Source organism: Cardiocondyla obscurior, linkage group LG02 (genome assembly GCF_019399895.1).
Source record: "Cardiocondyla obscurior isolate alpha-2009 linkage group LG02, Cobs3.1, whole genome shotgun sequence".
Classification (NCBI taxonomy): Eukaryota; Metazoa; Arthropoda; class Insecta; order Hymenoptera; family Formicidae; genus Cardiocondyla; species Cardiocondyla obscurior.
In genome coordinates, this window is record NC_091865.1 from 1,235,021 (window position 1) to 1,250,315 (window position 15,295).

At 38.4% G+C, this 15,295-nt stretch overlaps 1 long non-coding RNA gene across 1 annotated transcript in view; it reads right to left on the reverse strand.

Moving 5' to 3' along the window:
* Nucleotides 1-4,052: 4,052 nt before the first annotated feature.
* The window catches only part of LOC139111234 (uncharacterized), a 65,650-nt gene continuing 54,407 nt past the window's right edge, over nt 4,053-15,295 (reverse strand). Inside the window, exon 4 of the long non-coding RNA XR_011547181.1 lies at nt 4,053-4,148. This is a non-coding gene — a long non-coding RNA (uncharacterized lncRNA). The remainder of the gene's footprint in view (nt 4,149-15,295) is intronic.

Genomic DNA, 15,295 nt, shown 5'->3' on the forward strand with positions numbered 1-15,295 from the left:
AAGTTTATAGAAGTAAAGAGATCCGTACTGGAACAAGACGTTATGCACTCGAACAACGATAAAGCACGCCACGAAATAACGACAAAAGTAAAGGACTACTCAATTTATTTTTTTTTTTTTACGTAAACGATATAAGTGGTAAGCAAGTAATTCGACTATTATATGTATAATGAATAAAAATTGCATTAATAAAATCAATGGTTGAATCAACATGTTTTTCAATCTAGCGAAATTGATAAACAGTAAAAAAAAATTGACGAATGAAAAGCGAAATTGCCCGAAGTGTTTTACGTAGCGAGACAAAAAAAAATATTCTAGGGGAAATGGGTGAAAGGAAAAGTAGAAAAAAGTGTGAGGGAAGGGCGATAAGAGAGATACGAACACGCGAAACTGCCGACTTGGCACGCTAGAAGTGAGAGGATATGGACCGTTTCCGTAAACTATCAAGAAATTGCATTAACATGGTTATCGCCAGCAGCAAAGGTAGAGAATTCCCTTAGGATTCGTATGGCTCTTTGCTGCGGGAAAACTTTGGTGAGAAAAAAAAAAAAAGAAGCCACGGGGAAAAGTTGCAGAGTTAACCATCACTAATAACTCGTTTCCGAGAAAATTTACAACAAATATTTGTCTTCTTACTATTTCAAATTTTTTACCATTTTTCCGTAAAATTAAATAATATAAAACAATTAGATATTTTTTTTCTTTAGTGTAAAATAAACATTTATTACATAATAAAAAAATTAAAATATATCTGTCAATTAATATAAATTTGAATTTTGGAAAAATATAACTTTTAATAAAGCTATTTATGTGATAAACTATTTAAAAAAAGATAAAAGTTCGTATTTATTTCAAAGCAATAGTATTATTACTTGCGAAACAGTAAAAATGCAAACGCTTGCAATTTGTAGTTGGCGATAAGTTGTTCAGGCAAAAAAAAAAAGTAATGGCTGGAAAAGGGAATCGCGCATACGATTTTTCCTCTTTCGACTGCTATTTCATCTACATTTTTCTTTTGCAGTTCTCTTTTCTTTTTTTCAAGTCAGAGAATTAATTCCTTCGGTAATTTCCGGTTTGCGTATTCTGATTTTAGCAGAGTAGAACGTGGACAGCAAATGACTGACCATGCCAGCAAAAAAGGTTACGGATCGAATTAAAGCCAATTACGCAAAAAGTTTTTGTTCTCTGTCTGATTCATGCGCGTCAGCATTCGAATTTCATTAATTAATTACGTAAAAGAGAGTGACCACGAGACGATTGTATCCGGGCAAAAAAGTTCCCTGGCAAAAACGGATTCCAGCATACAAAAGTGCGACGAACTAGACGACCTGATGAGTCTTGATGATACCAACCATTTGCACTTTTAATTAAACGCCGTGACAAAGCAATAAATTGGCGTAATAAATTGGTGCCGCCAGTTCGGATAATGGCGGCATAGACGATATGAATTGCTTTAGCTATGCGGCATAAAAAGTAAGAGTAAAATGCGATTATGCGATAATTAAATTTAATGACAAACCGAAGACCGTACCACCTTCAATACGCTGCCATTATCATCGATCACTATATCATTGCGGTAACGACCGCAAGAAAAGAAGAAAGAAATAAATGTCGAATTCTGGATAATACATGAAGTAATACGAGAAATTTCGCAATACGGTTTAAATTTATTGATTGTAATATGGAGAGAAATATCAGACGCGGATTATTCTGATATTGTATGTCGTAAACGCATAAACAATGAAAACGGAAATAATGAGAAATACAATTTTCCATAATTTCCGCTATATTTATGAATGGACATTTATCGATGTCCGATCTCAGCTGCGTAAAATGTTAGTTTCTCCATTTTTAATTTTTCATTTATTTAAACGTATATGTAAAAAAAAAAAAAATATGCATAAACTTGAGAAAATAACGTTATGTTCGTTAAGACCGCGTGCATAGCATTAGCATAATGTTTACTCGCTGACATAAAAAAAATAAAATAAAATAAAATAGGACGCGAACAAAATAAGAAAATATAAAGCACAATTATAAAATAAGAAAAAAAAAAAAAAATAATAATGATCTTAAAATATTTTCAGCTCTTAAATCATGTGACGACATTTAAACTTCTTTTTGTTTTTCAATTTTGATTTTATTAAAGCGACGGGGCGATACGTCGCGTTGCTGCAAGTCGGCGATGCTATTAGCATAATAATTTAACGTGCCGTCGGTTCGAGAAATAACTACTTAACAAGTTAGACAAGCTTAACCTGCGAGAGATAAGGCAGGGACGGACATCCTTGGCACAATAAATTGAATAATCGGAATTATCAATAACTTTAAACTGACCTCTTTTCCTCGCTTCGCGCCTGCAAAACTTTAGAAACGTATCGATCGAGCGGGGCACCATTGGAAAGTACATTTGGCTTACCAGCAATCAAGATCAGAACGTAAGCTCATATCGTCATAACTCAGGCGAGAGCGCGTTTCTTCGCGCAATAAGACATTACTAACACCCTTAAGATGGATCGGAGGTCGTTGGCCGCGCAAGCGTTTTCGATCGCACGGTTATCGTCATCTCGCGATATGATCGGCGTGGAATGTACACGCGGCCCCCGACAGTCATAATTACTTAACAAATTATTCAAGCGACAGACGCTTAATTAAATCGCGGGAAGGCGGGACAGGACGTTGCTCGCGCTAGAAGCTAATCCATCACGATTAGCAGTCGCTGTTTCTAATTTGACGCTCTCGACGTTCTCCATATACATGTGTCCGATAATGCCAGCGTGCATTTATCATCGGATTAATAGCGAAGTGTCTCCGCTATTGCGACTCCGCGACTGGCTCCGCTAACGTTTATCATTGACCTATCAATTCGTATCCTACGCGGGCTCAATGGCGCACCGACGCGTTGGATACGTGTCATCCCCCGAGAGAAGCTTCCGAAATTGTACTATTTCCTACTAATTTGCCTCGCGCGATGTGAAAACTTGGTATTTACAAACGTCATCGTTAAATAAAAAATTGAAGTATCTACGGAATATCTAGTTTCGCTGTGCGCAAAACAGTTATATCAATAATAGATACTATTAATCGGCAAATTTTCAATAAAATTATGGAACTTTCACGATCACGTAAATAAAGCAACGTAAAACGTAATCCGATTTTATACCACTCCTACTGTAAACCAATTAGTTTTAGCTATTAGTAATCTACGGTATTGAATTATCCGACTATGAAAAAAATTATGCGACACGTTTAGGGTTGTTTATGCATTTCAAGTGGATGTTGAAATTCTACCGCAATGTTATATGCATATATAGAAATTCATTATACGAAATTACGTAAAATCTCTGAGATTGAAGATATCGATATGTCATTATAAAAGATATATGTTGATATGTATAATAATTATAATGCATGTATTGAAAATGACTTTAACATGCAGTGTATTGATTTAATAAGTGCGTATTAATCTCTACATTGTCGGTAGACCGATCTCTACATTTGCATTCTCGTTTAACAACAGTATCATTAACGCTATAAAATAGGCTTCATTTATGTTAATTTGCAAATATTCCTCAGAGTGTACGTAGTAATGCATATAACATTTCATGTTATTGAATATTGATATGTATATACATATATCAAAAGACTAACTATCATTTCTAACGATATTCTGATATACAATTAATTACTTTATAACAATAAAGTGCAGATTAATAATAATTATCCATTATATTTTACGATAAATGTAAATAATTCGCTTTTCAAAGTAAAGTCCGTTTCGTAATATTTAATTTAAAGATTTTACTTGCCGTCCCTTTTATTTGAGTAATAAAAACTTCTAAAGATCTTTCAACAATATTGTCAAACGCCAAACTCCGTCAGATTACCGTGCGGAATTTTAGATAAACGAGAGAGAATTCAACGGATCTAGTCAGATTCAATTGGCGAATACATTGCAGTCTCGTTCACTTAGAGTTTCACGCGATAACACACAACACGCGGTGAATCGGTAATTGCGTACAAAACGCGGATTAATAAAAAATAAAAGAAAGAGTACGTTACCGCTCGCTTCAAGAAGATCCTTCGTCTTTTTCGTGATTAATTTCGTCAAATACAGGCTTCTCTTTTTACGTATATGCATCTGCATCCTGAAAAATAAAAAAAAAGAAACATTTTACTCTCGAGAAACTACAAAAGTGTACTTACAATTATTAATAAACTTATTGATAATAAGGCAATTATAATTTTCTCGTCAAAGCTGCGATGTCGTTAACAAGAATTAATTATTAATGAAAATTTCCGGATGAAAAAGACCGGACGGAAGGATCGCACGCTATAATCAGCTATCGGAGACACTTAATAGCATGCGTTGGACAAGAAGGCGACCTTAGTTAACTAAACGACCGTCTCCATAACCATTATCATTATCATTCCGTACGCTATGCAGCGGCAGACTATCTCGTCCTATGTATGGGGCGAAGCTACGGCATCAGTTATATGGCAGTCGCACGAGAGGAGTAGTCGGTTGCAACGTCGGCGATGGGTATCGGCAATTAAAATTCATGCCGGCGTCGTTAACCTTCCACGCGCATATACACAGGAATGGTTTAATGCGTATCCAACGCACCGACGGATCCCGTACGTGAGAACGCACTTTGTATCGCACGTGATGGAGCAGTGATGAAGGTAAAGCGCGAGCCAGACGTAGTGACATACAATAGAGAAAGGTTGTCTCGCGATGCTCGTAAACGCAGTACACTCACCGTCGGGAAACATGCGAAACTGTGTCTCTCAAATTTTCGTTGCCCCAATATTAATAGTTTCGTCAACTTTCATGCATGTTTTTTTTTTTTTAATTTACCGCGAGTTTATAAATTAAAACGATTCCTCGAGGGCTTGCGAGAGATGTTAAAAACTCGTTAATTATTATTAAAAGCGCGAAATGTAACCGAGTAATTACATTAGATAAGAATTCTATGTATTCCATAATGTTCAGTTAAATTTTAGACGATTAAAGATCTTTAGTTTGCGCTTCTATTTGTGTGCTCGCTGGAGGAGTTCCCTAAGCAGCGGAGTTTACTGCAAGTGATTGCGGGATTGCGATAGTCTTAAGCCAATCCTGTTAGTTCTCGTCTTATCCCGTCTTATCTTATCTGTTTTATCCGAGAAGTAAGACAGGATACTTCTCAGTGAATACTTCCAGCAATCGAGAATAGAACGTATGATAATAATTCGTATAAAAAGTAGGCTGCTCTCGGCTCTAGTTCTACGACCTACTCTTGTACTTTCATAGAATATTATAAAATGTAAATGAAAAATATATCTGACATTTTCTCTTATCGATATTTCATATAAAGATACTTGTAACATTTTATATGTATAGTAACGTTTACATTATTTATCATACGTATAGAAATATTAATTGGTAGCTAAGTAACATATTTAATCTACGCGATTTAACCACTAGCTACGAAATCAGAATAGCCAGATGAATTTCTGCTTAAGTCACAAATAATTACTCAAGTGTGATCTTACCGCAATCGATCACATAAATATCAAGAATTGCACACAGATATTACGTATATGCCGCGTGAATCACGTTAATATCGCGTTGCAATACACGTTTTACTTGATAGATACACATATTCCATTTTGTAACGCGTGTATGAGCTACTCCATACGGTAATTGGCTATTGTACAACAGTAACGCACCGATTGATACATAAATGGAGTAGGCAATTAGGCGATGATGTAAACAATAATCCCGTACCACGATACTGCAAACGGAGCTGACCAAAGTATCACGCAAATTCATTCTCTGTCTCCTATAATTTTTTCGATCTCAATTTTGTAGGCTTTAACGTATATTTATATTCCTACTTTTTAAGCTGAGTCTTTGTTCAAAGGATCGACAATAAAGAGATTAAAATATGTATAATATTTGTACTCAATTGTAATACCAAAGAATTAAAGTAGCGTGTGCATATTTAAAACTGCATATACGCAAACGTATCTGTACGCAGAAAAATTGAAATAAATGATAATCTGAGAAACTATAAATTTTTATACTATTAGAAAAGGATCACGAGTAGCTTATTCATAAACTTGTATATCTGTAATAGTTTAAATGTAATAGCTATATATTTTATCGGACTATTGTATTTCAATGGGCAAGGGGCCTTTTGATCAATCGATCTCGCTGAGAAACAGTATCGTGGCGACTTTCGATAGTCGCAGCTGCGCTGGTTTCCGAAAATGATGCCTGAAAATGAAACATCACGACAGAAAAAAATACCGGCAGCTGCGACGCAAAATGTGCAGTAAATTGAACGGCGCCATTAAATTATCAGGACGTGAGGCGTTTTATCGCTTCAGCGTTACTTCCTCTTTTTTTTTTTTTTTTTTTTAATTCTCTAGCCCCTTTAACGTGAAATTATATTTCCATTACGCATGACCGTATTTAAGCCATTATGCGTGATCGTTGCCGCACTTTTCACTGAAACGCGATTAACCCAGATTCGCCAGATGTTTCACGCAGGGCACGATTCATATCTCAGTTTCATCTGACATTTCTGAAAATACGGATAATTATGAAAATGCATAAATCATTTGAGATGCACGGATAAAGATAGCCGAGCATTCGCGACTGCAGACGGAAATGAAAGCTGATGTTCAATAATTCCTGTAACCTTTAATTATTTCAAGGCGATTCGTATTATTCGCTCTGCGCTTCTTTTTTTTTTCTCTTGCCGGACGACGTTATTAAACGCGATGAAATTACGTCTTCCACCGTTGTAACTGCAATTTATAGAAAAGTACCTTGCGTGCACCAGCATCCTCGCGTAGATTTTCTGCACGATACGGCGTGCGGAGAAATAGCATCGTTACAAAAATAATCGCTGCTATGTATCACAAGGCGGTGTGTGATAAAGAGAGAGAAAAAGAGAGACAGAAAGAGAGAGAGAGAAAGAAGGATAAAGATAATAAACGCCATAAAGAAAAAAAGCTGTGGAGAGATATAGATCGAGCCGAAGATAATTAACTGTGCTCTTAATTAATGTTGCCGGTATAATTACGTTTTCCGTACAATTTGCAAGTACGCGGACGGGAGAAGGAAGAGACAATGGTCGCCAATATCGAACCGCTTGGTACCACACATTCTGGTGAACGGAAATGAGAAGCGCGTTCGCACTACATTAATTTCTGCTTGAAATTAAATCCCCGGGGAAACGCGATTCTCTTACGCCAAATTAAATCTTTTCCATATCCGATCTGACATATACATTACTTTCTTAGCGGATCATTTATCTTATTTAACACCTCTGCGTTATTCGCTACCATTCGCTCTAAAACAGAAATTAATCAATTAAAAAAGCGCTGAGAGTAACGTGGACTTAATTTTTCGACTTCTGATAGCACTTAAGAGATCTGTAAAAACATTCCACGCCACTTTCTGTTAAGAGATTAATTAAAACACGTTTTTCCGCTTTACCAGTGCTTCTTACTTCATTCGCTATTCTTAATATCACAATAGCTTTTATATAAAAAATTTTTTTCCCATCCTTTTTCTCTGTTTTATTATTTAAATATCTCAAATCACGTTCTTATTTATTTATTAATTTTTTTTTTATTAGCGTCGCGAACCACGAAATGCGAAGACTGCGTTATACGGGAAGTCGTGAAACAGCAGGGGGAACGAAATTCTTGGCAAAACGTTAATCTACATGTGCGAAAAGCAGCCAAGGGATCGTTCCGGGAGCCGAAACAAAAGAAAGGGAAATAAATATACAATCGGGCGACACTCGTATCTCCAAGAGAGCAAATATTCTTAGAAAGTCGTAGACATCAATGGCTGCCATCCAAAAATATTCCCGGACGAAATCTCCGCCGGTTGCATCGGGAATCGAGGATGGAAAGAAAAGACAAACAAGCAAGAGGGACGACTTTTCCGTTCATCCTTATGTACACACATAAGTATGCAGTTTTCGTCGGGGAAGGAACGGGCACACTCGGGGAAGATTTATTTTTGTGTCCATCTCTTCGATTTTCGTGCGCCGTGACTCGATTTTCGTAAACGTTACGCGCGTCTATTCCCCGCCGCAAGTGTGTACGTTTGTAAGTCTCGGCAGCTTGTTAGCAACGTAGACTCTACGGCGAAGAAAGTAAATCGAGAAGTGCAGGGAAAGTTGCGTATAAGTCACTGTTTATCTTGTTATACAAACGAGAGAGAAGGTAACCGAAAACTGCTTTATAATAATTAAAGGCGCAATTAAAACGACACGCGTAAAAGTGTACTTGAAAAAATACATAAAACCGTAATGTATGAAACATTACAGTCATCACAAATTCTTATTTATTATAAAATTAGATTATCTTTCATAAAACTGTGCACGCGCAAACATTTAGAAAATTCAAAATAATCTAGAAAAAAAAAAAAATTTGTTATTCCGAAAAATTAATTATAAAATAAATTGTCAGATCGTAGTATGAAAAATGAATAAAGCACGCGACTTTTTAGAAATTACATTCCATATGGTTCATATACTTCCGGTCGTCGAAAAAGACTGAAATAATTATTTTTTCAAAATGCTTTTACAGCACGGCACATTTCATACAGTGATAATATTCTTGCGCTAGTGCATTGTGCAGAGAATGACGAGATAATTAAACTTAATAATAATTAAAGAACGTAATTTTAAATGCACGCTCTCGTTTGACAGCGAGCGAGTAATGTGAAAGTGCTAAATAATTTGCCTATAATTGGTACCCTGTAATAATCTGGCTTCTCTTTATACTATATCCATATTCGAATTCGCTTCGGGTGGCAAATTATCAATTATTCGCGAAAGCAGTTTAACTTTTGCGCGACCACGGAAAATGCAGAAACCGGACTATTCCCCCTCGAAATCGCGCACGTTAATCGACACGGTAGTGGCGGCAAACTCGTTTTGCATCTCAAAGTGCGAAACGACAGGTAAATGCACGACATGTCGAGGCAGCCGTGAGCGCGATATTGCTCGCATTAAGCGACGATTCCCGCGGCATCCCGCGCTCTACGATCGATAACGAAATCTCGAACGGCGCACGGCGTTCTGCTAAATTAGTCGCGAAAATATTCACGCCTTTCATTTCGAAGTTAGGGCAACGTAGTCGCGACGCCGAGCGTCGGTCCTCTCCAAAGCGAATGGAAGTTTGATGCACGCAGATTAAATTCGCATTCCGGGTCGATGTACCGGGTGTGTACGGCATGCTGAATTCTACCCCGATGTTCCGACCTGGCTCGCGCTCGTAAATGCGCGCCCGCGCACAAGTGCGGATCGACGGATCGTAGATACGCACTTATGCAGACACCTGCGCTGCTACGGATGCCTCAAGAGCGAGCTGCCGAGCTACCCGTCGCGAGGTCCTTCAAACTCCGAAACTCTACTTCCTCACACCGCTCTCTCTCTCCTCTCGACCCCTGCCGTGCCAAACTCTCGTTACTCTCTATCTCCCCATCTCATTCTCTCTCTTTCACTCTTCCATCATATTTCCTTTCTACCTCGCCTTCACCTATACCACTCGTTCGGTAACGCTTCCTATTTCTTTCCCGCTCACATACTGCATTTTGATCTCTTGGTTTTTCATTTTTTTCCTTTTTTTTCTTTTTTACCCGCGGGCTCACTGCTTATTTTAACCCTCCCAAACAGCTACGCTCTACGAGACAATTTTCCAGCCACCGTCGTTCTCTCGTTTACTCCCCTTTTCATCAGTCGCGTTTTGTTCCCGCTACCGAAAGCCCCTCGTCGTCATGGATGTCTTTCGACGACGTTGGCGCATCAGCCGCACGTAAATTTCATCGTTACTGTGCGTGTCGCCGGCCAACGCGGACTGACTTGCAATTACCGTTTGGCGACAACTCTGTTCCTTCATTAAAATTACATCAACGTCGGTACATAGAAGCGCGTATTCTCTATCTAACGCGGCCGCTATAATGCGCTTAGGGATTTCCGACAAGCATTTTGGGAACCGTGTCTAACCGAAGGATAGTTCCCGCTCGGCGAACGCGGTAGGACCGCCGATAAGCAGCGCGCAGGAAAATGCACGAGCTGCATTTTCTGCGTCGTTAAATGATTTCGCTAAGTGACCATTCGATCTTCAACGATCCTTTAACTCCGGATCACCGTAATATTCAGAGAAAAATCTAATAACGTACTAATATGCCTTTTGTTCGAACATACTATGCGTGTACGTTTCAAATATACAAGATTCCATACGTAAAGTGGTCGTATTTAAATAAAAATTTATTCGTCTTTTCATTCTCTCTCTTCCTAGATAATATTTTGTAGATTTAATATACCTATCACACGATTCTTTTGTTTTCTTTATTACAAGAGAAAGCACTATTATTCGCCGTTAATTAATATTTCTGTTAAGACTAATTTAATTAAATATTTCTAAAATTGTTTTTTAAATACAATAGAAATTCTCTACGTAAAAATCCCTTTATATTCTATAGAAAGCTGCTTTTTCACGAGTTATTAAGATTTTATTATTAGAGATATTATTATTCTCCGACTTCCACTTGCAGAACAAGATTAATCAGATAAATAGATAAGACTTTTTAACTTCTGTCACCTACTTTTTAGAGTACGTACAACGGCAAAGTGCGAATTAGAAACACCGAATCCAAGGAAAGTACACGCCAATACGATACGAACGCGAGTTCCATTGAAAGGGAACATCAGATTCAATAGTGCGCGCCTATCAGATATGAATCCGACACAGCGTGAACGCATACATTCTATGATATTCTAAGGAAATTTTGATATGTTCTTCATGCATATATAGATGATAGCTATTGCTCACCCTAATATATTTGCTTTTCCTTGTTGATATTATTCGAAATATATCTACAAATTTTTCATATTAAAAAAACAAGGTGTTCGTATAATGAAATTAATTTTTTTTTTTAATCAATTTGTATTACACATATACATATATAAAATATATGTAATCTGCTGTGCATTAAATAATTTTTATCAAAAGAAATTTTTACATCCTAAAATATATCCAGGTATGCATATTAAATATTCGTCAACGTTGATTTTTAAAAAGGTAAAAAATAAATGTGACAACGATAATTATAAAATTAAAAATATTACGACTAAAAAGCAAATTCTGCTGATATCGCGCATTATTTCGCATACAAAAAAATTAAGAGTGCAAATGATTATTCAAATATCGTATTGTATCACGTCATATTAATACGCTGCAACACGAACCGGAATCAAATTATGTTAAATAATCCGCGGAGCAGTATATCGAGCATTCCGAACGATCGGCAAAAGCATCGTTGCGAGAAACATTGCGCTTGCATCAGTGACCAGTGAAATAACTAAACGCTACGTCCGACGGTACGTAATTGCAACATCGGTAGAATCGCTGGAATGCTCTGCTTCCCTGTTAAGCTCTCGGAACTCTCGATCAAGGAAAGAGAGTTATCTCGCCTTGATATTGGATCGGGAGAAAACGATAATTTTCGGAAGACTTTCCCGCCGGCTGAAAGTATCCGTCGGAAATGCGTGGTCATGGTCGATGTGCTCCGAACTCTCGACTCAGCACCAACGAAATAATTTCATTCTGGCGCTGCACGCCAGCCAATCCAAAGAGAAACGCCAAGGTGGAAACGCTCTATCGATTCTTTCTTTACAGCTCTCTACCGAATCTCCTATGATCCTTAAAGCGTCACCTCCGAACGCACGATTCCGTTTTTCGTAATATTACCTTCGCTTCACTTGATAAATGTCTTTGTAAAGAAAAATAGGAAATACGCGCGGATAAATTGATTTCAGAATGACGTTACATTTCGGACAAAGAACAGACGCCTGCTTTTGTGTGAAATTTAGTCGGATTGGGATACCAATTTTTTCGTGAATTTGCCTAATTACATTGCGAGTTCTGCGAGATAAACTTGATTTTTATTCAAAGCCCATCCGCGTAATAAAAATTTTTATCAGAAAAATCGCCGAACGTAAGTTTTACTTTACTCGCGTAGAACACAATTAATTAAAAACTCTTGTTAAATTCCGTAAAAAATATAAAAGTAGTAACATAAAACTTTTCAATTTACAATAAAAAACGTTACATATAAAAACATAAAAAAAAAAAAAGTTTAATACTGCTTTTTCTTGTGCGTTTGATTCACGCGTAGATTAAATGATGAAATACATCTTGCAATCGAATGCTATTTAAGAATCGCTGCTTTTGTATCATTGAGAATATTAGCAAGATGTAAAATACCGTAAGCTGCAATATAACGATAAACGACAGAACCACGGTAATGCATGATACAACCTTTATCCGACGATCTCGCCATCCTTCACCGATTTCCTACCAAACGGGCAATGATCGGGGAACAATTACTGCAACCTTACTCCCGGAAATTACATTACGATCTCTTCTAACGGAGAGAGATCGGACGGCCGGCGTTGCATTAGCTGACCTCCGCTTGGCCGCCGATGTAAATCCGATTCGACTTTACACGAGCGCGCGCGTACACACATACACGCGCGATCCACGGAGGGAAGACAGTTAATACCCTCGAGAGAATCGCGTTAAGTCAATGTCATTGATAACAGATTTCCGATATTTCGCGTCAGGTTCTATCTTTCTGCGTTCATAATCAGAAGCCACCCCACCTCGCTTTTCGCCATTCTCGATACGTTGCTAACCGCTCTATGCGCCGGTGCCTCGCTATGGAAAAGTGGGATTTTACGGCGAAAGGGAACTGACAAGAATTGCAATCGAAGTTCACTTTCGGCGGCAATCAACCATAAAAATCTGACGAAGAAAGTATACATCGATACTCGTTTGCAGTGAAAACCCATCATCGACAGTGACCTACATTACTATCGATGTACAAACGGTAGGTTGCTCCAGGGCTACTATCGGCGAGTTCAGGATTTTTTTTTTGTTTTTTTGTATATATATATTTTTTTTAGAATAGTTTTAATATTACTCGCATCTCCCGGGTATAATGCGGCACGAGAGTGAATTTTTATTCGACGCTACCTCCCACATTTATTTTTATTATTGTCACATCGATGATCTTTGCGTAAAACCCTATATTTTTCTATACCTAACTCATGCATTTTATATTAATCTCGACCAATTATTTCGCGCGGCAGTAAGCGAAAGAAAAGCAGAGACAATGGAGTTTAATTTTTACCAACCCTATGCGCCCATTATGCCATTTTGTGCGAGCGATACTGTATCCCGTGAACTGTCAAATTTCATTAGCGCGGCGGGTACGTCGAACTCGTTTCGCGGCGTTTTCGCACAAAAAAGTGAGAGGAACCGTGTCAGTTTTGCTGGCTTCCTCCGAGATCCTATATGACATTAAAGCTCCATCACGCCCGCCGGAGCTAAAAGTCACATCCACCACATTCGCGCGCGGAATAAACGCGTCACCTGCCGTATCTTTCGATTGAAGTTGAAGGTTCTCAAGACGGATTATCCAGTCTTCTCCGTCACCGCGAAGTCGTACCGCAGCAGCTATGGAATTTGACCCCCCCCTTCCCTCCCCCCCGGCATACCTTCTTACGAAGACATCGATATCGAGCAGTGTCACATCTTCAGTCGAAGCGTTTGCGGGTTCATGCTATTCAGAAATTCGAGTTAGCTCGAGAATCCTAACCAATAATGGAGATGCAATCCGATTGTATTAGAACACATATATTAAACTGCGGTAAATGGCACATACGTGCGATTAATTAGAGCCATTGGGTGTGGTAATACGTGAAAAAAACGACGTCGATGTTGTTTGAATATTTTGTACGACGAATAAATCGAAAAAAAGTATTAATTCCTTGCACTATACGCAACAATACGTAAAATTAAAAAAAAAAAAATCACACGGCTGATTAATCACGAATACGACAGCTTAGTTTTTACTATTTTTTCTATTTTGTGTGAAATTTTTATCTCTATCTTCGAATCGCGGTTAATATCGAAATTACACGTAGTATTATTCCATCTTTCTAATAACATTATTTTTGTATGCTTCTTGTCTCAATAAAATCCTTATAAAATTTAATCTCATAAATTATTTTATTATTCATAAAAACTACGCATATTATGTATATTATTAAAAAAAAAAAAAAATAATAATAGCAATGAGTATGCTTAAATTTTATTAACTTTCTAAAGTTAAATGCAGAAGTTAAGCTGAAAAGGAGAGGTGGGGAGGCAAAGGGAAACGTCTTGTACGTCTGGAAGCACAACAACAAAAGTGCACTATCATGAATCCTGGTTATGCGAATTCTCGGAAAGTATGTCGCTTAACTTTGTCTACTGTCAGGCTCGTCGGTCGGAAGGAATTTTGCACGACCGCTGCAGGAAGGAGTACGAAAATGACGACGATGGGAGAGAAAAAAAAAAAAAAAAAAGTAAATAAGAGGTAACACAACCGTAAAAGCATGACGTGCGCCGCAGAGAGATCTTGGCGTTGATGGAAATCACAAATATCACCGAGTGCAGCGAACCGTGGCCGAAACTGCTCGCCGATTATTCGCCGATAATAATACATCAGTCGGAATAACTGAATGTCCTGGGTTATTGGTTTTTTGTCGGTGCAATAGATTCCACCGAAATATAAATCGCCCGATGGCGCGGTAAATTAGTCGTGACTGGAAAACCGATATATCCGGCCCTTTAATGTGTACACGCGTGCCCGTGTGCTTGTACAACGTTCCGTGCTCGTGTGCGAATACGAGCGAGCACGTGTGTACACGTACGTGTGCTGTACGCCCGGACGAAAACAGTGTGCGCTCTTGTACAGTTTGTACGGGACGACTAAATCGGGATTGACGTAACGCTTCGAGGAACAAGCGCGAATAATAATGCACCCTCGTTTTCCGCTCCGCGCGGCCCGCCACGGTCCGATGTCGCGGATCAAGCTCGTTCGATTTGATGATTTGACGATCTAACGATCGCGCCCAGCGTCACGAAAAAGCCTTCGCAACGTTTTCCCGCCCGATACTTGAGACCGTCCGCGCCGATTCTTCGCTTCACGAGGCGGCACACGCCCGCGATTTATCGCTTGACTAAAGACGGCCGAGTAAAAATACGGTCGGGGAGAGATGCAAGCGGGATTTTTCTGCGGTAACTAAACTGACATACGGAACTTTACGATGCCAAATCCGTCGAATTTACGACCGACTCATGCGCGTAATACACCCGCACGTCAGGAATAAAAGTCGCGCGACATAAAACCATACCTGTGCCACTTCCACTAAAATCATTGTTCGACAAT